The sequence below is a fragment of the Oncorhynchus tshawytscha genome, linkage group LG17, assembly GCF_018296145.1.
Source record: "Oncorhynchus tshawytscha isolate Ot180627B linkage group LG17, Otsh_v2.0, whole genome shotgun sequence".
Lineage (NCBI taxonomy): Eukaryota > Metazoa > Chordata > Actinopteri > Salmoniformes > Salmonidae > Oncorhynchus > Oncorhynchus tshawytscha.
Genome location: NC_056445.1, coordinates 15,515,493 through 15,540,373, shown reverse-complemented (window position 1 = coordinate 15,540,373; position 24,881 = coordinate 15,515,493). Strand labels below are relative to the sequence as shown.

At 43.0% G+C, this 24,881-nt stretch overlaps 1 pseudogene; it reads right to left on the bottom strand.

Moving 5' to 3' along the window:
* Positions 1-1,726: 1,726 nt before the first annotated feature.
* On the bottom strand, positions 1,727-24,655 carry LOC112217263 (annotated as a pseudogene).
* Positions 24,656-24,881: the final 226 nt, after the last annotated feature.

The following is a 24,881-nucleotide window of genomic DNA, read 5'->3' as shown; positions in this document are numbered from 1 at the left end:
ATGTCCCCGATTCATTGTGATGTAATGTTACAACAATATGTTGTGAAAATAAGACTAGACGTTATGCAATTCCATGGCCATTTCAAATGGACGTGAAGGAAGAAAAATACTATCAGTGGATTTGTTTTCCACAGAGTGGATGTCGCAACGCCATCGTGTTTGTTTACTTTTCAGGGTCTGAGTGACTGAAAAAAGGCGTGTCTGTAGGAGTGTGTGTTTGTGTGTAGGCCTGCATGGTTTCAAAATCGGCTTATTCTAATCTTACAATAACAAATCAGTGTCCTTTGTCCTTGTACCTCCAGTCTGGCGTCAATCACGATCAGGAGATACTGAACGTTACGGATTATTCTCGTAATCAAGTCTAGTGACGAATCAAACAGTACACAAAAGAGTTTCCCCAAAATAAAAACACCGGAAATCATGTGTATTACAGAAAAGGGAAAAACATAATTACGCTAAGCATTGTGTTAATTATTCTAAACTGAAACTGTCCCTATTACAACACGCACACGCAGGGCCAGGCCAATGACACATCTCGCTCAGGGTTTCTGTTAGCCGGTAATAGCTGGCTTTTGGCCTATACATTTTTGTTGTTGTTGTTGAAAAGCTGAAATAAAATATCCCTGGTCAATTGTCCTGGAAAATAAGAACATTTCATATAATCCTTTTTAGCCTCTTCATTGATGGAAATACCAGTTGATGGAAATACCAGTTGACTGGTCATATTTATCGTTCTCTAGGTTATTTAGCATAATTTAGTGGAATTAAGTTGGCAAACTATGTAGGCTACAGTATATTTGTTATGCATCTTATTCATCACACCCGTACAGCATATAGATAGAGCCTTTGAGCTGCTGCCGCGTCACACACACACACACACACACACACACACACACACACACACACACACACACACACACACATACACACACCACTTGGCAATGAGCTGGAGGCGCTATGCATTTCCTTTTAATACATATGAGGCATGTCTTACCTTTCTTAAAAGTAGCCTATTAGATCTCTTTCTACATTTCTAATGGACATTTTCATCTTGGTCGTATGAAACCTCTCAATTGTGTGGTGCCCTTTTGACAACGGTGTTTTCCCGCTAATTGCATTATAGAAGGAACGTTCATGAGTAGCCTACTGCCTTGTGCGCATTGCTGAGCTTACAATGTGAAGAAATAATAGTTCCCCAGCATTATAAGCTAAACGTTCTGTTCTGTTTCACTCTCACTGCTTTTAACGTTGTTTTTTTAAATGTAGCCTAAGCCTACTGGTTGTACGATTTTGGGCTCCATCTCACAACTGTCCCAGATTCGGATTGGAGTAGACTATTTCTCAATAAGCTGACCAATAGAATAGGTTAACTATTCTACTATTGACAGGCTAGTGATGTTGCTGTTAGTCGTCTTGTTGGCTGAGGAAAAGCAAATGTGGACACTTATTATATCTTCATTGTTGTATCCTCGACTTGCATGTTCTGTTAATATCAATTACCATAATGTAAATGTGATTTGTGTCATTCTGAGCACTGTGGGTGGACGCCCTAATCAGGTTATGCATCCAATGCATATGGGTCTGGCAGATCTCAAATGTCTGGTAAAAGAAAAGTTTCCGGTCACATGTCCAGCACCACATTTTCCTATCAGAAACCCTGGTCTGGCTGAGCTAATGGCTGTCATCCAATTAGGATTTCATCCATGATCCAGTGTGTCCTCTCCCCTCACTGGAACACCTCGTCCAGGGTAGAGGGGTGGATGTCAGTGGACTGCAGGCTCTGGAGAAGCCTGTGGACTGTAGCGCTCCTCCCCTTGCTCTGTCTCCACTGGATCAGCCCTGCTAGCACCTGAGCTCAGAGGGTGGTCGGCACGGCAACGGTACAGCGCCCCCGTGGAGAGGCCCAAGTCAAGGAGAATCGACTCCCACTCCGAACCGATACGGGATGCCAGTCAGGACAACCGTCTGTCGGACGGCACTGCTTGGAGCGTCACCTCTGGAATGTTCCACTCATCTTTGGAAGGGAAAGAGGGAAACAGAGAAAAGAGATGGGAAGAAGAGCGAGGTGGAGGGAGAGATGGGTGGAGGGAGAGATGGATGGAGGGAGAGAGAGAGCGACAGTATCAATTTCCATTTAATAAAACCCCGTCGCTGACTCATTGTGGCGTAATGTTACAACAATAGGTTGTGAAAATAAGACTTGACGTTATGTAATTCCATATCCATTTATTGGACTTGAAAGGAAAAAAAACAAAACTATCAGCTAATTTGTTGACAGATAATGACCTCCATTTAGGAGAGCGGGAACAAGAGTGAGAGATAGGCCTAGAAAACAGAGCGATATAATGAGATATTGTGGTGTTTTTATATCTGAAACGTGTTGCATAACAGAGGTGGGCAGATCAGGAACACTTAACAGCTGTTCCTGGAAACTACTTTTTATAATAGAGTCACACCAAAACCACATGAAGGACCAGGTCATCCTCCTCTTCCTGAGTCACACCAAAACCACATGAAGGACCAGGTCATCCTCCTCTTCCTGAGTCACACCAAAACCACATGAAGGACCAGGTCATCCTCCTCTTCCTGAGTCACACCAAAACCACATGAAGGACCAGGTCATCCTCCTCTGCCTGAGTCACACCAAAACCACATGAAGGACCAGGTCATCCTCCTCTTCCTGAGTCACACCAAAACCACATGAAGGACCAGGTCATCCTCCTCTTCCTGAGTCACACCAAAACCACATGAAGGACCAGGTCATCCTCCTCTTCCTGAGTCACACCAAAACCACATGAAGGACCAGGTCATCCTCCTCTTCCTGAGTCACACCAAAACCACATGAAGGACCAGGTCATCCTCCTCTTCCTGAGTCACACCAAAACCACATGAAGGACCAGGTCATCCTCCTCTTCCTGAGTCACACCAAAACCACATGAAGGACCAGGTCATCCTCCTCTTCCTGAGTCACACCAAAACCACATGAAGGACCAGGTCATCCTCCTCTTCCTGAGTCACACCAAAACCACATGAAGGACCAGGTCATCCTCCTCTTCCTGAGTCACACCAAAACCACATGAAGGACCAGGTCATCCTCCTCTTCCTGAGTCACACCAAAACCACATGAAGGACCAGGTCATCCTCCTCTTCCTGAGTCACACCAAAACCACATGAAGGACCAGGTCATCCTCCTCTTCCTGAGTCACACCAAAACCACATGAAGGACCAGGTCATCCTCCTCTTCCTGAGTCACACCAAAACCACATGAAGGACCAGGTCATCCTCCTCTTCCTGAGTCACACCAAAACCACATGAAGGACCAGGTCATCCTCCTCTTCCTGAGTCACACCAAAACCACATGAAGGACCAGGTCATCCTCCTCTTCCTGAGTCACACCAAAACCACATGAAGGACCAGGTCATCCTCCTCTTCCTGAGTCACACCAAAACCACATGAAGGACCAGGTCATCCTCCTCTTCCTGAGTCACACCAAAACCACATGAAGGACCAGGTCATCCTCCTCTTCCTGAGTCACACCAAAACCACATGAAGGACCAGGTCATCCTCCTCTTCCTGAGTCACACCAAAACCACATGAAGGACCAGGTCATCCTCCTCTTCCTGAGTCACACCAAAACCACATGAAGGACCAGGTCATCCTCCTCTTCCTGAGTCACACCAAAACCACATGAAGGACCAGGTCATCCTCCTCTTCCTGAGTCACACCAAAACCACATGAAGGACCAGGTCATCCTCCTCTTCCTGAGTCACACCAAAACCACATGAAGGACCAGGTCATCCTCCTCTTCCTGAGTCACACCAAAACCACATGAAGGACCAGGTCATCCTCCTCTTCCTGAGTCACACCAAAACCACATGAAGGACCAGGTCATCCTCCTCTTCCTGAGTCACACCAAAACCACATGAAGGACCAGGTCATCCTCCTCTTCCTGAGTCACACCAAAACCACATGAAGGACCAGGTCATCCTCCTCTTCCTGAGTCACACCAAAACCACATGAAGGACCAGGTCATCCTCCTCTTCCTGAGTCACACCAAAACCACATGAAGGACCAGGTCATCCTCCTCTTCCTGAGTCACACCAAAACCACATGAAGGACCAGGTCATCCTCCTCTTCCTGAGTCACACCAAAACCACATGAAGGACCAGGTCATCCTCCTCTTCCTGAGTCACACCAAAACCACATGAAGGACCAGGTCATCCTCCTCTTCCTGAGTCACACCAAAACCACATGAAGGACCAGGTCATCCTCCTCTTCCTGAGTCACACCAAAACCACATGAAGGACCAGGTCATCCTCCTCTTCCTGAGTCACACCAAAACCACATGAAGGACCAGGTCATCCTCCTCTTCCTGAGTCACACCAAAACCACATGAAGGACCAGGTCATCCTCCTCTTCCTGAGAGGAGGTGGGGAGATGGAGAGCAGGCAGGTTTAAAAATACATGGTTTTTAAAATTTAAATTGTCCTCTAGTTCTGTAGACCTGGGCTATACACTTCTCCCCACGTTCATTTCTCTCCCTCTTCTTCCAACATGAATCTTCTTCTCTCCACAATATTCATCTATCCAAAACCAGGTTTCCATCCAACCTTTTCATGCGAGTAAAGTACATGTCGGATAAAGAAAAAAGAAGCCACGACAGAAAACAGCAAACGTGGGTAAAAAATGTCCAGATGTCGTCAAAACAAAATATGCTAGGTGGGATCATCAAAATATGCTAGGTGGGATCATCAAAATATGCTAGGTGGGATCATCAAAATATGCTAGGTGGGATCATCAAAATATGCTAGGTGGGATCATCAAAATATGCTAGGTGGGATCATCAAAATATGCTAGGTGGGATCATCAAAATATGCTAGGTGGGATCATCAAAATATGCTAGGTGGGATCATCAAAATATGCTAGGTGGGATCATCAAAATATGCTAGGTGGGATCATCAAGATATGCTAGGTGGGATCATCAAGATATGCTAGGTGGGATCATCAAAATATGCTAGGTGGGATCATTTTGTGTCTAAAATGTATTAGGTGAGAAATGGTGGTGGAAATGCCTTTGTACGCAAATATTGATATAATAACCAGTCATATCGAAAGTAAACTTGGGAGTAACGTGGTATGTTCTGTGCTCCTCCCACTACAGCTCAGCCTACAGTTTTTTAGGCTACAGACAAAATCATTTACGATGAACTTCACAGGGTGATGATCTTGATGCTTATTTCCAAGACATATTGAGGGTCTTATTCTGGGGACATGATGATCAATGCTTGACAGCCATTTGACAAATGAAAGTCAATAATAATGTCATCATGTAGGCTGGCCCACCTACACTGTATCTGAGAGCTGTTAACCAGAGCACACTTACCAAGACCAGTTGTCACCTTTGCTTCGTGTGCCAATCCCATCAATTGAAAACCCATTTAACTTGTATTTTTTATTTGGCATATGGGAATTTAACCGCAAACGTTTTTTAATAGATTTTTTATGTGCACTGTGCTACGTCATCACGCACAACCTTTTATCCGCAACAAGTCAATCTGATGGAAACGAGTCTCTGCTGGGAAAACCTGCATAGTGGTTTTTATGCAGATTTTAGAATATCTGCATGAAAATCGGTCGTCAATTGGATGGAAAACTAGCTTGGAAACTACAGTCGATGATCCAAAACCAATCTCTCCCTCTCTGGCTGATGGGAATGGGATATCGTAGATGTGGCTTGAGCGCTGCAGTCGACTCGCTTCAAAATGCAGTCAGTTGTTTGTCACCTATGGATGGTCTTCTTGCCCAGCCGGTAAGGGGCTGAGGGTAACTGTCCTTGGAGAGGGTATCAAAAGGGTGCAGACATGGAGGTGACAGGGTTTGCATAGTAAACAAACATGCTTTGGGGACAGCTGTATATCATGCATTGTATGTATAGAGCAGGTCAAGGTCCAGCCACGTTACGTTCAGCAGGTATGGTGGAACCAAGGACACAGATGGATGTGAGGCTGTTATGAGACGGTATAAGGAGGTGTACGGTCAGTGAGTTTGGGGCAGCACGGTGAGTCAATAGCCCATCAGTTGTGTCTCCTCCGCGCCCTATTCCTCTTCCCCCCGCTCTCCTCCCTGCTTAGGCCTATACTGTATCCCCAATTCCCTGCCTTCTTCCCTCCCGCTACTCCCACTGCAATCGCGCTCTCCTTCCTTTCCACAATTCAATCCATTCTCTGTGCCTCCCTCTCGTTTTAGGAATCTTTTGCTTTCCTCCCTCAGTCTACCTCCAGCTCCCTCCACTCAGTGCTGATAGTGCCAGTTGCTCTCTTGACCCTTCAGACAAAAGGATCACTGTGCAGGGCTGTGTCACTGCACTCCGACCCCCCATACAAGAGGATTTCATAACCCTGCCCAACTCATCACAGATTACGCGTGTACACACACAGGTAACAGGGATTTTCCAGGTGAATTAAAGAAGTTACAGAGAAAGTAAATCAATGTGGTTTAATACAAGTTGCAACAGGGAAACACCTCCAGCACAGAAGCAGAGAAGCAGGACCTTATATTCTAATCTCACAGCACCAATGTTCTGTAAACACCCACCGAGGGGCTTGTAGGAAGTCACAACATCAGCTGCTACAGAGTCAGTGTCACAGAATACAATAACAATCAGCGTCCCCTGTCCTCATACCTCCAGTCTGGTGTCAATCACTATCAGATATGAACAATCCATGACATTAGTATCAAGTGACCATCAACTAGTACACAAATGAGTGTCCCAAATAAAAAAACACACTGGAAATCATACATATTACACAAAAGGAAAACGTTAATAAAATTAAACAATGCCTATCTATCTTTAAATGTCCCCAACACACACACACACACACACAGGGCCAGGCCCATGACATGTCTGGCGAGCTAATGGCTGTCATCCGATTAATGGACAGTTGAGAACTCACTGGGCCGCGATGAGGGCAACACACAAACTGACCCCCTGTTGAAATTATATGGCCAAGCAGCTGAGGGACAATTAGAATTTCACCCATAATCATCCATGCCGTCATCCACTTTGGAAATACAACGTGCTGAGAAGAAACAACAGAGTTTGAGCTAATACTCCTAACTCCTATAAACTGGAGGAGGGGGGTTCCGGTTCCAAAAGGTCACGTGTCAAGTTCCCAAAAGAGTGACTGACAGAACTGCCAAACATGACACTGCCAGTTAATGAGAGTAGGTGTTCTAATGCTCCTGCTGGGAGATTACATCTGATAATGTGCGGCTACTTTCTTTTTCAGAGATCTTTCATTGATCAACATTTCTTACTATTGAACAAGAGGCCTCATGGGATAGCTAGCAGCTGACAACCTACGCAAAGCAACTCAAACCTGGGTAACAATGCCAGGGAACACCTTTATCCCAGTGTCACAAGTGAGACAGTAGGACTCTGAAGTCCATCATGTTCCCTAATGCATGCTAAGAACGGGTCGGCCCAACCAGGCCAGGCCTTCATCTGTTCGCTAACAAAGGGGACACACACAGAAACTCAAGAGGGAGAGCACATGGGGAGAGACACTGACAGGGCTGTGTGAAAGACGGCTGTTACAACTAAACAAAACCTTTTTTCCCCTGAAAAAACATTTGCTGAAAGGCGAGTATGCTAACAGTTAAGATGCTGGGAGCTTTTGAGAAATAGGCCTGTGTGTGAGTGAGAGAGGGAGAGTGTGAGTGAGAGAGAGTGTGAGTGAGAAAGAGAGAGTGAGAGAGAGAGAGAGAGAGAGAGAGAGAGAGAGAGTGAGAGTGAGAGAGAGAGAGAGAGAGAGAGAGTGAAAGAGTGTGAGAGAGAGTGAAAGAGTGAGTGAGTGTGTGAGAGAGAGAGAGTGAGAGAGAGTGTGCGAGTGAGTGAGTGAGTGAGTGAGAGAGAGAGTGTGTGAGTGTGTGAGTGAGTGAGTGAGTGAGTGAGTGAGTGAGTGAGTGAGTGAGTGAATGAGTGAGTGAGTGAGTTGTGAGTGAGTGAGTAGGTCTAGAGGGAGAGGACGCAAGAGAGATTGTAACCAAATAAGGAGCTATGGGAGAGAAAAAAAACTGACGAAACGGAACACTTTTCTAGGAATCGCCTCTTTATGAGAAGAGCAGGCGGTCCAACCTCACCTTCTCTCACACACTGATGAGGAGGGGGGCAGGGCATGCTGACGTGTAACTGAAATAAACCAGAGTATTTGGAAGTGTATGAGGCCATTCGGACAGTAGTCCCGGTAGGTAAGGGCTGTGTAGCAATGCCTAGTTCATTCTACATAGTAAAAACCCAACATCACCACGCTGTTTCCCTATTTTCATAACCAACTAACTCAGATCCATTCATCTAAGTTCAAAGAGTTCCATTCATTTTGTTCAATTCCATTTTTAGCTCAGTTATTAGCACCTACACTGCAACGTAATAACGAAGGGATGAACGATGACTAAAAGCATGAACCAAAACCCTGAGTAGGCAAAGAAAACAATCCAAAAAGGTACAGGACTCTCGCCAAACTACCTTGTTCATGGCTACACAGACTGACAGAGACAAAGTGAGTGGGAGTAATGGTGTGTGTGTGTTTGTGTGCGTGTGTAACCCCTGTGTGGAGGCCTAAAATAATCATGATTTTCTCCTCTAGCTCAGAGGGCTGTTTCCAGGAAAGTTTCCCGTGTCCTCATGTGACTCTGATGCCTTGTCAGGACACAAATGTTTGGTGCTGCCTTTTAAAAATGGTTTTATCTTAGTTAAAATGATTTCATGGCAGCCACTGCAGCTATGTGTTACCAATTTGGGCACAGTTGGCCATTTAAACTAGTTCTGGCCGGACACGCAGCTTATTAAACTAGTCAGTACAATGTACTGTATGTTTGTAACAGCTGCATTTCAAATGTAGCCTCCACAATAATTCATCATTTATTTTTTTCAATTTAAAGTTAAGTTCTTGTTTTTCAAATCAACCCAGAAAACACATTCCACATTCACAGATGACAGATTAAAATAATAACGCAACAGCACTATCAAGGTTCTTATTAGCTATTTCCAGCCTTAGCTGAGACGATGAGCAAATTATTAGTTTTTACAGCACCTTACAACATGTATCTGCTCATTTCCCTAATCACCCCATTCACTCTGTCCCATTTGACATATAGTTGAGCAGTGGAGACCAGAGTCTATCAAACCTGGGCTGTCTCTTGCGGAGGTCATAAGTGAGCTTTTCAAGAGGAAGAAAGTCAACAATCTGGTCAATCCACATTTTAAACATAGAAGTATTAGAAGCCCACAATAGAAGAATACATTTCTTAGCTAAGTATGTGATAGTCAAACAAATGTTCTCTGTCAGGATCAAGAACAAAGTCCTGGTGGGCATTAAGATTGATATGACCCCGTGTATCTAACTGTACATCTAGTATTTTCTGTGCAGCAGTATGTATAGATTGCCAAAATCTGGCAATCGCTCTACAGCTCCAAAATACATGCATATAGGTTCCACTTTCAGAGGTACATATTTTACAGTTAGGAGAAATGTCTGTTTTCATTCTATGGAGTCTCATTGGAGTGTAATACAATTTGTACAAAAATGTGTAATTAGATTTTCATTTTTACATTAGTAGAGGAGTAGTATATATATACCCTGTCGCAAACCTCCGCCCATACCTCATCACTGATAGTCAGACCAAGGTCCTTTTCCCAGATTATTTTCAAAGGAATAAAGGAGGAGCACCCATTCTCAGAAAGAAGTCTATAGATAGGAGATTTAGCCTTTAATGGACTGTGCTGTAGCAAGAAGGGTTTCAACTTCATTCAGCTAAGCTCTAAATCTCCTCTTGGAAGTAAATGAGGAAATTACATATCTAATTTGAAGATTTTTTTTATTTTTATGGATCTTGGCACATTGAATTCACCGCAGAGCTCTTGAAAGGATTTCAGTGTAGTGGTTTTCTGATGAAATAGATCTGAAAAGGTCCTGATTACTAGAGGATAAAAAAGATTAAAGTTGACATTACTCGGGGCTTTTGGCAAGCCTGGGTTGCATACTATAGGCGAGTGAGAAGATATATGGGAGGAAATGCACAGGTATTTCTCAGTCTCACCACCCTAGTAGGGTGCTGTAAATCACAAAAGGTTTTGGCTGGGTTGCCCACTTCACTAAAGTTATTAATGAATATAATTGAGCTTAGGGGCAATGAACCACAGGATTGGGCTTCTATCTGAATCCACGTTGAGTCTTGTCTGTTTGTGATCCATGTTAGCATGTTGCAGATTTGGGCATACCAGTAGTACAATTGAAGGGAGGGAAGGGCAAGACCACCCTTAGATTCAGGTTTCGATAGAGTGGAGAACTTGATCCTAGGATTTTTATTGCCCCATATAAATTTGGTGATGCCTTGGTTAGTTGTTTTGACAAAGGAAAGATAGCATGGGAGCATCTGAAATAAATAGTTCAATCTAGGGAGGATGTTCATACGGATGACATTAATTCTTCCGACTAAGCAAATTGGGAGGGAGATCCAGGATTGGAGATCGTTCTTGATTCGATCCACGAGTGGAAGATAATTTTCCATCGAAAAGCTATTCAGATCTGGTGTTACGAAAATCCCAAGGTATTGAAACCCCTGTGTCTTCCATTGGAATGGACAGAGTGTCTTCATAGAGCTGGTGAGTGTAAGATTGAGAGGGCAAACAGTGGATTTGTTAAAATGTATCTTATATCCTGAAAACTTGCCATATTGAACTGTCTAAAATGGGAGGGATTTCTCAGGGTTGGATATGTAGAGCGAGACATCATCCGCGTAGAGCGCAATCTTGTGCTGCAGGCCGCCTGCAGAAACACCCATAATACTTGGATTGCTCCTTATCAGCTCTGCCAGAGGCTCCGCCCCCAACAAGTAGAGCAGGGGGGACAACGAGCACCCTTGTCTTGTGCCCCGTCCCAAAGGGAATCTGTCAGAGTTCAGTCTGTTAGTAGTCACCATGTCATTTGGATGAGAGTATAGGGACTTAATCCATTTAATAAAGTTTGGGCCCATATTGAACTTTTCTAAGAATGAAAACAGAAAGCTCCACTCCATCCTGTCAAACGCCTTCTCGGCATCCAGTGAAGCCAGCAGGATAGGGGTCTTCTGTGCGTTTACTTGATCTATAATATCTAAAAAAGACGGTGAATGTTATCAGAAGAGTACCTGTCTCTAATAAATCCAGTTTGGTCCGCTTTTATTATTTTGGGATGAAGTGTTTAGTCTTTTGGCGAGCAATTTGGTAATTATTTTGTAGTCGAAATCCAACAAGCTTATGGGCCGGAAGGACGAGCAGGATAGAGGGTCCTTGTCTTTTTTGAGCAACACTGTAATGCTAGCTGTGTGCATTGAGTCTGGGAGAACTCAGGTTTTGCAAAAATCATCCAGCATTGCATGAAGATAGGGCTGAGCTGGGGCCAAAAAGCTTTGTAGAACTCTCTGGGGAATCCATCTGGGCCTGGGGACTTATTAGGTGGCTTGGAGGTAATTGCCTCCAGGATCTCCTCAGGAGTGAAGGGGGAGTTGAGATCTTCTTGGTTGGTCTCTGATAATTTAGGTAGTGAGATTCCCTCTAGGAAAGAGTGGAGTTCTGCCTCCGTGTGTTTTCTCTCAGAGGTATATAGTTTGCAGTAAAAATCATGAAAAGTTAAATTGATCTTTTTTGGGTCATATGTGACCTCGTCCTCTGCTGTTTGGATAGCCATGATTGTACGCTCTGACTGGTCCTTTTTTAATTGGTAAGCAAGCAATCTACTGGGCCTATTGCTATACTCATGGTATTTCTGTTTAGTAAAGACAACTTTTCTTTTTTATCTCCTGAGTGTAGTCCAAGTTCAGTTTGGCTTTGGCTGCTTTAAGTTGACTCAGGGAGGTGCTGTCTGGTTATGTACTTTTTCACAGCGTTCCAGCTCCCTCTCGAGATCTAGTCTGTGTGCTTCCATAGCTTTTTTCTTAGAGGAAACATATGCAATTAGATGACCTCAGTGTGGCTATGGCAGCATCCCACATTGTGGCCTGAGAAACAGGAGAATCTTTGTTGTCTTGTGTGTAGTTGTCTATCCATGTAGTTACCAATGTATGGAACGCTTCGTTTGATAACATGGAGGTGTTGAATTTCCAGCTCTTTGACTTCGGAATGTTTCTGCAGAGGTCAAAGCGGAGGTGGACAAAGGCAAAGATCTGAAAGTGCTATGGGTCCGTTTGTACACGTATATGTTTAAGATTGTCACTGTATGGGCAACCAATTACTAAGTTATCAAAATAAATCTCCCCTCCGGATCAGGTATGTTTTTGTCAATTATGAATGGAGCATTCTTATGGATAAGAACCATAAGTACCTCTGATTTGAAAGATGAGAAATACACCTGTCCCACCAAAGCTCTGCGGAGTTTGGCATGTTCGGCATCACAGAGGTGTGTCTCTTGTAATAGTGCAATGTCTGCTTTTTCCTTTTTTAGGGCACATAGTATCTTTTTATGTTTTATTGCATGCCCTAGACCATGGCAGTTCCATGTCAATAGATTTAAGGTACTAGTCAACGTCATCGAACAGTCATCGAACTCCAGTGCAAGTCATCTCTGGGTAAAGGTGGATAATAGTTACAGCTGCGATCACAAAATAAAAAATAAATGGTGTACATAAAAGAACAATCTCTGAACACCCCAGACGAGTTCCCAAACAGCTCGACATGTTGGATCTATTACCGCCACGCTCAGTCTCAATTCTGTGTCCCGAAAAAACAAACATCAAACCGGGAACAGTTGGCAACGCACGTCTCCCCCACCCCACCAAAGAAATGCCTCATCCTCTCCACCCTGCATTGAGTAAGTGATAACGTAGCCCCTGTCCAGACCACATTAAAAAAGTGGGAGAAAATAAAATCAATAGCCCAGCCTACATATACCTCCCCAAAAAGTCATAGGGCTTATCGTTAGGACCAAATAAAACAGAAATGTTGGGGCAAGTCCTTAGAAGGGATCTATAGGATAAGTTGTTTGTTTTCAATAAAACATCATATCAACAGAATACGGCCATAGGCATAACATTTAAACATTGAGCTTCTCGATAGGTCTGTAAATGTGTCTTAAATCGACAAAACTATCAATGGTGGAGGCTTATGTGAAAATGATAACTACAAATAATAATAGTTTAAAAAAAGGGAAATAAAAGTAGGCTGAAACATTAGTAGGCCTAGGTTAGGCTATAGAGCCTATCCCTCTCAGCTAAAATAAATACAAATTAGACGGCTATAATGACATTTAGCGGGGCGGGTGGGTCTTTGGATGGCCGCTATATGTTGTCTTACCTCCTTTAGTAATAACAGTAATCGTTTTTAGTCATTGGTCCATTTCTCAGTGACCAGGATTGTCCTTCAAAAAACCTTTTGCCTCTTCGGGAGTTTTGAAGTGTCGCAGGGCTCCTTGGTGAAGAATCCTGAGCTCGTTTGGGTATTTGAATGCCCTGAAGATGCCTCGGTCAATGGAGTATTTCTTCACCTCGTCAAACTCTCCGCGCATTCTAGCTGACAGGTCCTGGTGTAAAGTGAGTTTGGCGTTTTCCACTGTAATGGTGTTGATTTGCACCGCCTGCAGGACTCGTTCCTTGTCGGTGAATCTCGGGAAACGTATGGTGATTGGGCTGCTGGTGGGGGCCTCAGTGCTCAGTGAGCTCTCTCCAGTTCTATGGGCCTGTCGGTGGACAGGTGGAGCCACTCGGGAAGTTTGTCTTGCAGGTAGAGGATCAGTGGCATGTTTCCCTCTTCTTTTTCGCCCAGATTTAATAGAACACAATTATTCCTTCTCCCCCTGTTTTCCAGGTCCTCTGTTCTCTTCCAGATGCCCTATTTTCTTTTTAGCATATGCTATTGTTTCCATGGCGTCTGTCAGTGAGTTTTCCATGGATAGGATTCGCCCCTCTGCCTCATCCAGTCGCCCCGCATTGATGGTTCTTGTTGTTGATGTCAGGCAAAGCATTTTCCAGGGTTGTCACCTTGCCCCCCTATCACACTGAGCCGAGAGTTAATGCCATCTACTTGGATGTGGAGTTCTGTACATTGGAATCTCAGCTCAGAAAGGATGTCTTCGACAGAGTGCGAGGTTGTCATTGGTTGGGCCTGGGGGAGGGTACTCTTGCTCCTGGCTAATGGCGCTAGCTTTTTCTGAAGCTAGCTGCTTCTTGGAGGCTTTTTCTGACGCTAATGCTCGAGTCCGGGTAAAAATGTCCCCTGTAATGTCGCCTTATGTAGCCGCTAAAGAAGTTTTAACTTGAGCTCTTAGTTCATGCGGCCATCTCATTCAAGGGTCACGTGATCCCCATTAATACTTTTTGAAATAAAACATTTAAGCTGGTCCTGGCTAGGGCTGTTGTGGTGACTGTATTACCGCCACACTGGCAGTCATGAGTCATGACCACAATAAAAATCCACTTAACTGTTGAGCCTTTGTAGTACCCAACATACTGACGACAATCAGGTCCTAATGGCATGGTACTCAAGCTCTATTGTCTTTCCATCAGGTCCTAATGGTATGGTACTCAAGCTCTATTGTCCCTCCATCAGGTCCTAATGGTCTGGTACTCAAGCTCTATTGTTCCTCCATCAGGTCCTAATGGTCTGGTACTCAAGCTCTATTGTTCCTCCATCAGGTTCTAATGGCGTGGTACTCAGGTACTAATGGTCTGGTACTTAGGGCTCGATTGTCCCTCTAACCACTCTGACAATGCAAATGCAACTGTACCTTGCTTTGACGTTGCCTACCTTACCCATTTGATCCCAGACTTATTTAATGAGGGAATTGTTCTACAAAGACAAAATGATTTGCTGTTGAAACAGCCAAGCATGTCGACAACATGCGACTAACAGTGCAGTTCTATGTGGGGGGGCTAAGTGCCTCGAAGGGCACAGCGTAAGGGGGCAGGTCTACATGAGACCAGACACAGCAGCTTTCCAGTGTCAATAATGTAGGCTACAATAATGAAAGGTGGTTAAATGGCATGGAGAAGTAATGGAAAATGGTGTATAAAACACTAACAGTAAATAAATCAGGAGGTGTCTATAGCGTAATGTCCTTTGTGAATTTCGGTGAAAATAGTCAAATGGACCGACTTGAAAAAAAGCTACTGTACTTCTTCCACCCTAAGTCAAGCACGACGCATACTGGATGGACTGGTTACATTGTGCTACACTCCAAAATGTCTACCCATGAGTCTGGGAGAGAATGTATAGCCCTAGGCCATGTTGTTGGTTCATTGATTGTAAAGGGCTGCTTACAGTTAGCATACAATTTGTGATTTTGTATTTGAATAGTTTAGTAATATGGATTGTTTTTATATTTCCATAATTAATTGAGTGACATTACCTTCAGCTATACAGAATCTCACCACCATGCATTTCCATCTTCTTCTTGCTCTCCTTTATTCTGTTCTTGAGCAGGCAGGTCAGTGAAGTATATTTTGTTGAACCCGTTACTATTGATGTTCCCAAACAGATTTCACTTGGTTTCCCAAATGAAGCACTGGGTAACTGCAGGTACAAGGTTGGCGAGACAAAGGCAAAAGATATTTCACCTGTTGGGCAGCCAGAGCATGCTCCTCAAACAGTGGTTGGTGAGTGGAGTGAAATAACTTCTTATATTTACTTCTCAGCTGCTCATATTAAGCACATGCTCTGCTATAAAAACAGAAGTAGCCTACAAAACGAACCGGCGGGAAGGCACAGGGCCTCAATTCACTATTTGAGTGTATACAGATTTCATTTTTTCCACTTCCCTGGTCCCAGATAATGGGTCATTCGAAATTGAAAAGGGTGCGGGGGGCTGCCTTAACCGACATCCACGTCGTCGGCGCCCAGGGAAAAGTGGGTTAACTGCCTTGCTCAAGGGCAGAATGACAGATTTTTAGCTTATCAGCTCAGGGATCCGATCCAGCAACCTTTCGGTTACTGTCCCAACACTCTGGCTCCGTAATGGGAAACATATCCTTTATTCTATTCAACTCATTCTGTTCACCTGAAATTCGTTTTCTTCATATCATAATTTCTCTTTTGACCGGACTAAAATAAATAATGGATTTATTGTGATGGTGTATATTAAATGTATTTATTATACTTTTGTTAAATGTAGATGTACCAAAGGCAGCTTGTATGTGTGGAGGCCTGGAGATGCTAAACCTGTTTATGTTAGTTAACGGTCAATTAATCTTGAGACAGGAAGTCTTTTGCAGGACAATAACCGGCTGACAAAAATGATATGACCGCCACAGCCCTAGTCCTGGCCGTGTGATTGGTCGCCTGGCTACCACTGAGCGGAGCAGCGGGCCTCTAACTTGAATGTTTCACCGTTTGAACGGGAAGACACTCCTCCTGCCAAGATTCCTGGAAAGCAGACAGCAGGCACTAAAGGAGAGGGGGGCCACCCTTGGCAACGGAAACAAGGCAGCAGCACAAGGCGCTCTCCCTCTCAGCCTGTCTCAGCATGAATTTACTGCTCTTTATCAGGCCACAGCCACTATGGCCTCAGCGTCAACTCTCACTATACAATGCCTTCCATGTTTACAGCTTTAACTCACACTATACCCTCCATGAGACAAATAGATAAGCTCCTTCTAAGAACAAGCTACAATGAAGAACACAGTTAAACTCTCACGTTATCATGCCCTGGCTAAACGTGCCAAATAGCCTCGATAAGGGCCTTCTAAGAACAAGCTACAAGGACTTAGCAATAATATATTTTTTACTCTCACTTTACAATGCCCTAAACATGCCAAATAGATAGGGTCCTTCTACGAACACACTACAATCTATTTGCTAGGGTTGTACCACTGTGAAGGTTGTCATCTTGATAATCGGTGTACGATAATAACATGTTTTCAATGGCACAGGAGATAAAAGGGACAATCTAGATTAGATAATGTTCGATGGTCATATCTGATCACCATGGCAACAGGTGACTAACAGTGGGAGAAGAAACATTTTAGTCAAACATCTTCAAATCTGCTCCCATTTAGCCATAGCCTCCTGTACATGATAAAGTAGGCGGCAAGGTTTCCATTAGCCGGTAAATGCTGGCTTTTGGCCAATAACAAAATGAAAAGCAGATCATGTTGCTGGCCAAATTGTCAGAGACAAGAAAAAATATATATATTAGTTGGCAATGGATTCAATTAATTGATGGAAATACCAGTCCATTTACTCTACCTTCAAAGGCAAATATACTTCATAGGCTAATAAATCTTCAAGCTTCTTGGAAATTAGTGTCGAGAGTGTGCAATTTATTTTTACTCAAGCAAAAGACAAGGTCCTCATAGGGGACTTCAGCTAAGTGTACCCTGAATGGATAAAAATTGGTGAAGATTGCGTTGATTATCCCTGTTTCCAGTACGCCCGGCGAGAGGGGATTCTTTCTCCAAAACAGAGTAAAGATGGCGCCTTCTTGAGGACAAAGTAACGAGGCTGATCTCACTATCTCACATCGCAAGCTGCTCCAAGGAGTTTGACAGTGTTGACTTCCCAACAGCAGCGGCTCACTTTGAGCAGGCCAAGGTTGGGCAAAAATGCAAGTAAATTTGAGGCAAACTGTTAGTCCGGCCCCATCCTAGGAGTTCTGCTGCCGCCTTAGGCAAGATCATCACATGCCGCACGTGTCATGTACAGTTGAAGTCGGAAGTTTACATACACTTAGGTTGGGGTCATCAAAACTTGTTTTTCCAACCACTCCACAAATTTCTTGTTAACAAACTATAGCTTTAGCAAGTCGGTTAGGACATCTACTTTGTGTATGACACAAGTAATTCTTCCAACAATTGTCTACAGGCAAATTATTTAACTTATAATTCACTGTATCACAATTCCAGTGAGTCAGAAGATTACATACACTAAGTTGACTGTGCTGGTAAACAGCTTGGAAAAATCCAGAAAATTATGTCATGGCTTTAGAAGCTTCTGATAGGCTAATTGGCATCATTTGAGTCAATTAGAGGTGTACCTGTGGACGTATATCAAGGCCTAACTTCAAACTCAGTGCCTCTTTGCTTGACATCATGGGAAAATCAAAGGAAATCAGCCAAGACCTCAGAAAAATTATTGTTGACATCAACAATTCTGGTTCATCCTTGGGAGCAATTTCCAAATGCCTGAAGGAACCAAGTTCATATGTACAAACAATAGTACACAAGTATAAACACCATGGGACCACGCATCCGTTATATCACTCAGGAAGGAGACGCGTTCTGTCTCCTAGAGATGAACGTACTTTGGTGCGAAAAAGTGGAAATCAATCCCAGAACAAAGGCAAAGGACCTTGTAAAGACGCTGGAGGAAACAGGTACAAAAGTATCTATATCCACAGTAAAACGAGTCCTATATCGACATAACCTGAAAGGCCGCTCAGCAAGGAAGAAGCCACTGCTCCAAAACCACCATAAAAAAGCCAGACTACGGTTTCCAACTGCACATTGGGACAAAGATCATACTTTTTGGGGAAATGTCCTCTGGTCTGATGAAACAAAAATAGAACTGTTTGGCCAAAATGACCATTGTTATGTTTGGAGGAAAAAGGGGGAGGCTTGCAAGCCGAAGAACACCTTCCCAACCATGAAGCACGGGGGTGGCAGCATCATGTTGTGGGGGTGCTTTGATGCAAGAGGGACTGGTGCACATCACAAAATATATGGTATCATGAGGTAGGAAAATGTGGATATATTGAAGTAGAGGTCGACTAATTAATCGAAATTGTCAAGTTTTCATAACAATCGGAAATCGTTATTTTTGGACACCGATTTGGACAATTTTTTTTTTTTACACCTTTATTTAACTAGGCAAGTCAATTAAGAACACAGTCTTATTTTCAATGACGGCCTAGGAACGGTGGGATAACTGCCTTGTTCAGGGGCAGAATGTCACGGATTTCCTCCTCTTCATCTGAAGAGGAGAGGCGAAACGGATCAGAGGACCAATATGCGGCGTGGTAAGTGTCCATGGTAAATCTTTAATAAAGAAAGTACTGACACTGCATACAAAACAATAAACAAATGACAACCGTGAAGCTACAACATAGACAATCACCCACAAACAAACAGTGCAACCCAGGCTACCTAAGTATGATTCTCAATCAGAGACAACTAATGACACCTGCCTCTGATTGAGAACCATACTAGGCCGAAACATAGAAATGCCCCAAAACATAGAAAAACAAACATAGACTGCCCACCCAACTCACGCCCTGACCAACTAAATAAATACAAAACAAAGGAAATAAAGGTCAGAACGTGACACAGAACAACAGATTTTTACCTTGTCATCTCCGGGATTCAATCTTGCAACCTTACAGTTAACTAGTCCAACGCTCTAACCACCTGCCTCTGATTGCACTCCACGAGGAGCCTACCTGTTACGCGTATGCAGTAAGTAGCCTCGGTAAGTTGCTAGCTAGCATTAAACTTATCTCATAAAAAACAATCAATCATAACCACTAGTTAACTACACATGGTTGATGATATTACTCGTTTATCTAGCGTGTCCTGCGTTGCATATAATCGATGCGGTGCGTATCGTTGCTCTAACAAAACCGCATTTGTGAAAAAAGCACTATCGTTGCACAACTGTACCTAACCATAAACACCAATGCCTTTCTTAAAATCAATACACAGAAGTATATATTCTTAGACCTGAGGCTAAATTGATTTTTATTGAGGTATTATATTAAGTTATAAGTGTTCATTTAGTATTGTTGCAATTGTCATTATTACAAATAAATAAAAATATAAAAAAATCTGCAGATTAATCGGTATCGGCTTCTTTTTGGTCCTCCAATAATCGGTATCGCCGTTGAAAAATCATAATCGGTCGACCTCTATATTGAAGCAACATCTCAAGACATCAGTCAGGAAGTTAAAGCTTGGTCGCAAATGGGTCTTCCAAATGGACAATGACCCCAAGCATACTTCCAAAGTTGTGGTAAAACGGCTTAAGGACAACAAAGTCAAGTTATTGGAGTGGCCATCACAAAGCCCTGACCTCAATCCCATATAACATTTGTGGGCATAACTGAAAAAGCATGTGCGAGCAAGGAGGCCTACAAACCTGACTCCGTTAGACCAGCTTTGTCAGGAGGAATGGGCCAAAATTCACCCAACTTATTGTGGGAAGCTTGTGGAAGGCTACCCGAAACGTTTGACCCAAGTTAAACAATTTAAAGGCAATGCTACCAAATACACTCAATTAGTATGTAAACTTCTGACCCACTGGGAAAGTGATGAAAGAAATAAAAGCTGAAATAAATCACTCTACTATTGTTCTGACATTTCACATTGTTAAAATAAAGTGGTGATCCTAACGGACAGGGAATTTTTACTAGGATTAAATGTCAGGAATTGTGAAAAACTGAGTTTAAATGTATTTGGCTAAGGTGTATGTAAACTTCCGACTTCAACTGTATAGTGTAAAGATTTGAAACGGATTGATAGACTAGAATAATGACGCAATTGGTGCACTCCAATTGAGCTTATTCAGTAGCACTTGGTAACAGAACATCGTTGCCTATTATTCACATCAGAGAGTTGCAATCACTAGGCAGCCAACTACCTATATTAGGAAACAGCTGCTATCAATAAGCCATGTGCACCAAACATTAGGACCAAGGTGTTCCACAGGGATGCTGGCCCATGTTGCCTCCAATGCTTCCCACAGTTGTCAAGTTGGCTGGTGGACCATTCTTGATACACTTGGAAACCGTTGAGCGGGGAAAAACCTAGCAGCGTACCATACCTCATTCAAAAGCACATATTTTGTCTTGCCCATTCACCCTCTGAATGGCACACACACAATCCATGTCTCAATTGTCCCAAGGCTTAAAAAACAACAACTTATTTAACCTGTCTCCTCTTCAACACTGATTGAAGTGGGTTTAACAAGTGACATCAATAAGGGATCATAGCTTTCACCTGGATTCACCTGGTCAGTCTACGTCATGGAAAGAGCAGGTCACGACCACACAATATTTCAAATTACAATAAACATTTAACATCATCCAGAAGCAGTGTAAAAAGAGAGATCATTTGAGCTTTGGAAGCATGTGCTTTCATAGATGCATGGCGCGGGCCTCAATTCACAAGAGCATTGTAAAGTAAGCTCTCAATGATTGCCGGTTTTATAATTGTTGCTTTGTTGATTAGGCCTAATTAAAATGTTCATGCCTAGGCTAAATTAAATGAGAGGCCTAGATTGTATTTGAGAACAGCTGTGTTTTGGTATTTATTCATTCAAATGTTAATGCAAATAGCCATCAAGACAGGTCTTTCACAAGTGATATTATACTTTGAAGTTGTGTTTTATTACTGTGTAGGTGACTTGTTCTTCTAGGCTAAATGTTATTTTCTATTTTTAAATGATATTCATTTGATTTTTAGCAGACATTTCTATTTGCAGGCTCATTTCTATTCTGTTATGATTTACAATAAACAAACAAAAAAGTATTTTGAGCACCTTGTCTGAACGCCCTAATGCATTTACGCCCCCAATACATATGGTTGTCCTGTAAATTTATGGGACATGTGGTAAATTTCTCAAATGTCCGGTAAATTAAAAATCTTGCCGGTCAGGTTGTTCCGCACCAAATGTTCCTCATGGAAACCCTGGTAGACAGCTAGTCTAATTCTCCTGTCACACGCTGTTCTGTGGAAGAGAGAACCTACACAGCATGCCTCTTAGCAGGCAGTGCAGGAAGAGGTAAAGCTCTAACGCAAGGGTGGGCAACTTCAGTCCTCGAGGCCCTGATTGGTGTCACACTTTCTCTATCCCTAGCAAACACAGCTGATTCATCAAAGCGCATTCTAAACTGAAGATCATGATTAGGTGATTGGAGTCAGGTATGTTAGCTGGGGCAGAACTGTGACACCAATCAGGCCCTCGACGACTGGAATTGCCCACCTCTGCTCTAACGACATGTTAAGTTATGATGAGAGGACATATAGTACCAGCATCTATCCAATCAGGTGCTTACAGGAATCCCTTACTGGTGGAGACCAGAGACCATGGTAACCTGAGAGCTGATAGAGGGATGCATGTCTTCTGTGTCACTGCATCAGCAGAGGAGCAGGAGGGCACAAGAAGTGACAGCATGTGTTCCAAACAAATGCACTGATGGCAATAAAATGTATTTAATACAACCGTGTGTGTGTGTGTGTGTGTGTGTGTGTGTGTGTGTGTGTGTGTGTGTGTGTGTGTGTGTGTGTGTGTGTGTGTGTGTGTGTGTGTGTGTGTGTGTGTGTGTGTGTGTGTGTGTGTGTGTGTACTGGGCAGCGAGTGAAGCAGAGACGAGGTAAGGGTTATTGAAAAACATAATACCATCATGGTTTCCAAGGCAACCCACCAATGTCCTCTGTGCCATCATAACAGGAGCGGGGGAAGCTGGGGATAACCGCAGAGCACATCCATACATTTATGTGAATTTACGCCAAATGATTCAGTGAGAGGCGCCTGTATAAAATGCATGAAATCATTTTCAGGCTAAATGATCCTTTTCAGAACGCCAGACTCTCCCCACTGTGTTCAATCAAGTAGAATAAAAGCCTTTAGAAAGTGAAGGCTCTCGTCCTCTCCTCCACCTGAAACGCTCTACTTGCACTCAGTTCTCTGTGCTGCTGCTTCTAGGAAATCTGAGAGCAGCTTCTTTTCTCTTTTCTCCCCTCCCTGTCCACCCCCCCCACATCTATTTATTACAATCTGAACAGCTGGGAGGGGGTCAGGACAGGAGGGTGAGAGGGAGAAATAGAGAACAGACAAATGGCTTTGATTAAATATTTTTCCTAGAAAGAAGGATGCAGTGTGTGCCTGACCTCGGTGCTAGCGCTGAGAATGAAAACAGCTTTCAGGGAAACCAGGCCTGCGAGAAACTCGACACACTCACACCCTAGACAGTCCCAAAAACAACAGACTATTTCCTCGCCATCTTCCCTTTTCTGCGCGGATACTGTACATTCAAAATAAAAAGGATGGCTTCATACTGTATATGGTTAGTATGTGCCAAAGAAAAAGCTACAAATATTGTTTTTCCAAACTATTCATACAAAAGTATAGCTGGGCAATATGGCCCAAAAAAACTCTTCATTTTTATTTTATTTTTATTCACGATATACTGTATATTTCGATTTTGTAAATGTTCGCTAAATAAGCTTTAATGCACAATTAAAGATAAAAAACACTATCTCAAACTGTCAGGAATAATCAAATGAATTCAGTGCTTGTGAAAGTATACCTAGGCTAACTATAAGCCTTCCACAACCATAAGACCCACTAATAATTGTAGTATTTTAACAAAAGAGTTTAACCTGTTTATTTTTCATGAAAATGCAATTTTCGTAACAAATTTAACCAGAACCATATACATCCACTAATACATTTATTGTAGCAGGCATTATAGAAAATTAACAATCTCTCAAGCACAAGCCCATGTGCTTCTTATTTCAAGTCTAGGCAACTTGGATATGTTTGCTTGCTAACAAGGTAGACCAGTTCGAACTGTTATGAACACACCCTCTAGTCCGTCTCCAACTGTTATGAACACACCCTCTAGTCCGTCTCCAACTGTTATGAACACACCCTCTAGTCTGTCTCCAACTGTTTGAACAACAGCGCCTGTTCACTTTGTTTAGATGTTGAAATCAAGTGTCTTACCTGGATAAGAACTTATTTCTCAGAATGAGAATGAGTTGCCAATTCCTTATATGTGTATTTTGCTCATTTATAAAAACACATACACCAGACAGCTAGCACAAACATATGTGGCTAAAAACCTCCTAGTGGTACATTTGAATTTTTATTTAAAATCAAATCAGTTAAGAACAAATTCTTATTTTCAATGACAGCCTAGGAAGTGTGGGTTAACTGCCTGTTCAGGAGCAGAACAACAGATTTGTACCTTGTCAGCTCGGGGGTTTGAACTCGCAACCTTCCGGTTACTAGTCCAACGCTCTAACCACTAGGCTACCCTGCCGCCCCATGGTACCATAATACATGGTACCATAATACCACACGCGGCAGAAACTGAGCACACATTTCTACATGCTGGTAGTTGAGACATAAAAAGGGCATTGTTAGAAAGGTCATCTATTACAGTCAAATAATGTCTGAGCGTTTCGGTGTCAATATGAGAGATTCTGTTGGACCATAAATACCAAAAAATAAATTCCAGGACCATCAAGCCCAGCACTGGTTTGAGCTATGTTGGTTGGTTCTAGCTACCTATTCTATTTCTATGGTCTTTTGTCTGTACTAATGAATGGCCATTGAAAATCTAGCCTAACGTTAGTTTGACGTCAAACACTTGGCAACAGATTCACCTGTTGGACTTTGCCCAGGTGCATTGGGTTGCTCCAAATCCTGGAGTAACTTGTCTCTCACCCAAGTAAACTCTTCCTCCAGGGAATTTAGAAATGTACCCAACGCCCGCGGACCTCAGGTGGGAAGGATATCCAGCAGTCTCAACGTCTTCTTTTTGTTGCTTTTTTGGGACTGAATCTCGTCCACCTGGCTCTTTAAAATGTTCTCCTGGTACAGGAATTGAACTATGGTGTCATCAATTAAAATTTGGTTGGACAGGTCCAGCCGGTGTTTCCTGAGTATTTCTTTGTGCCTCAGGTCCATAGTTGTCATGAAATAACTAGTACATAATGTCTACAAACATATATTTCGTCAAATGAACCCACCATAGCCAATATTTATTGGCTAAAATTAGCTAGCTACGTTAGCTAGATCGCCTTCATGTGAAGTTGGTTTGCTGCTAACGTTAACTGCAGCATATACGCAAATATTTCTTGTTTTTTTTGTCTCAACGTGAACAAAAACGAACCTTATTCCATGATTAATTTCA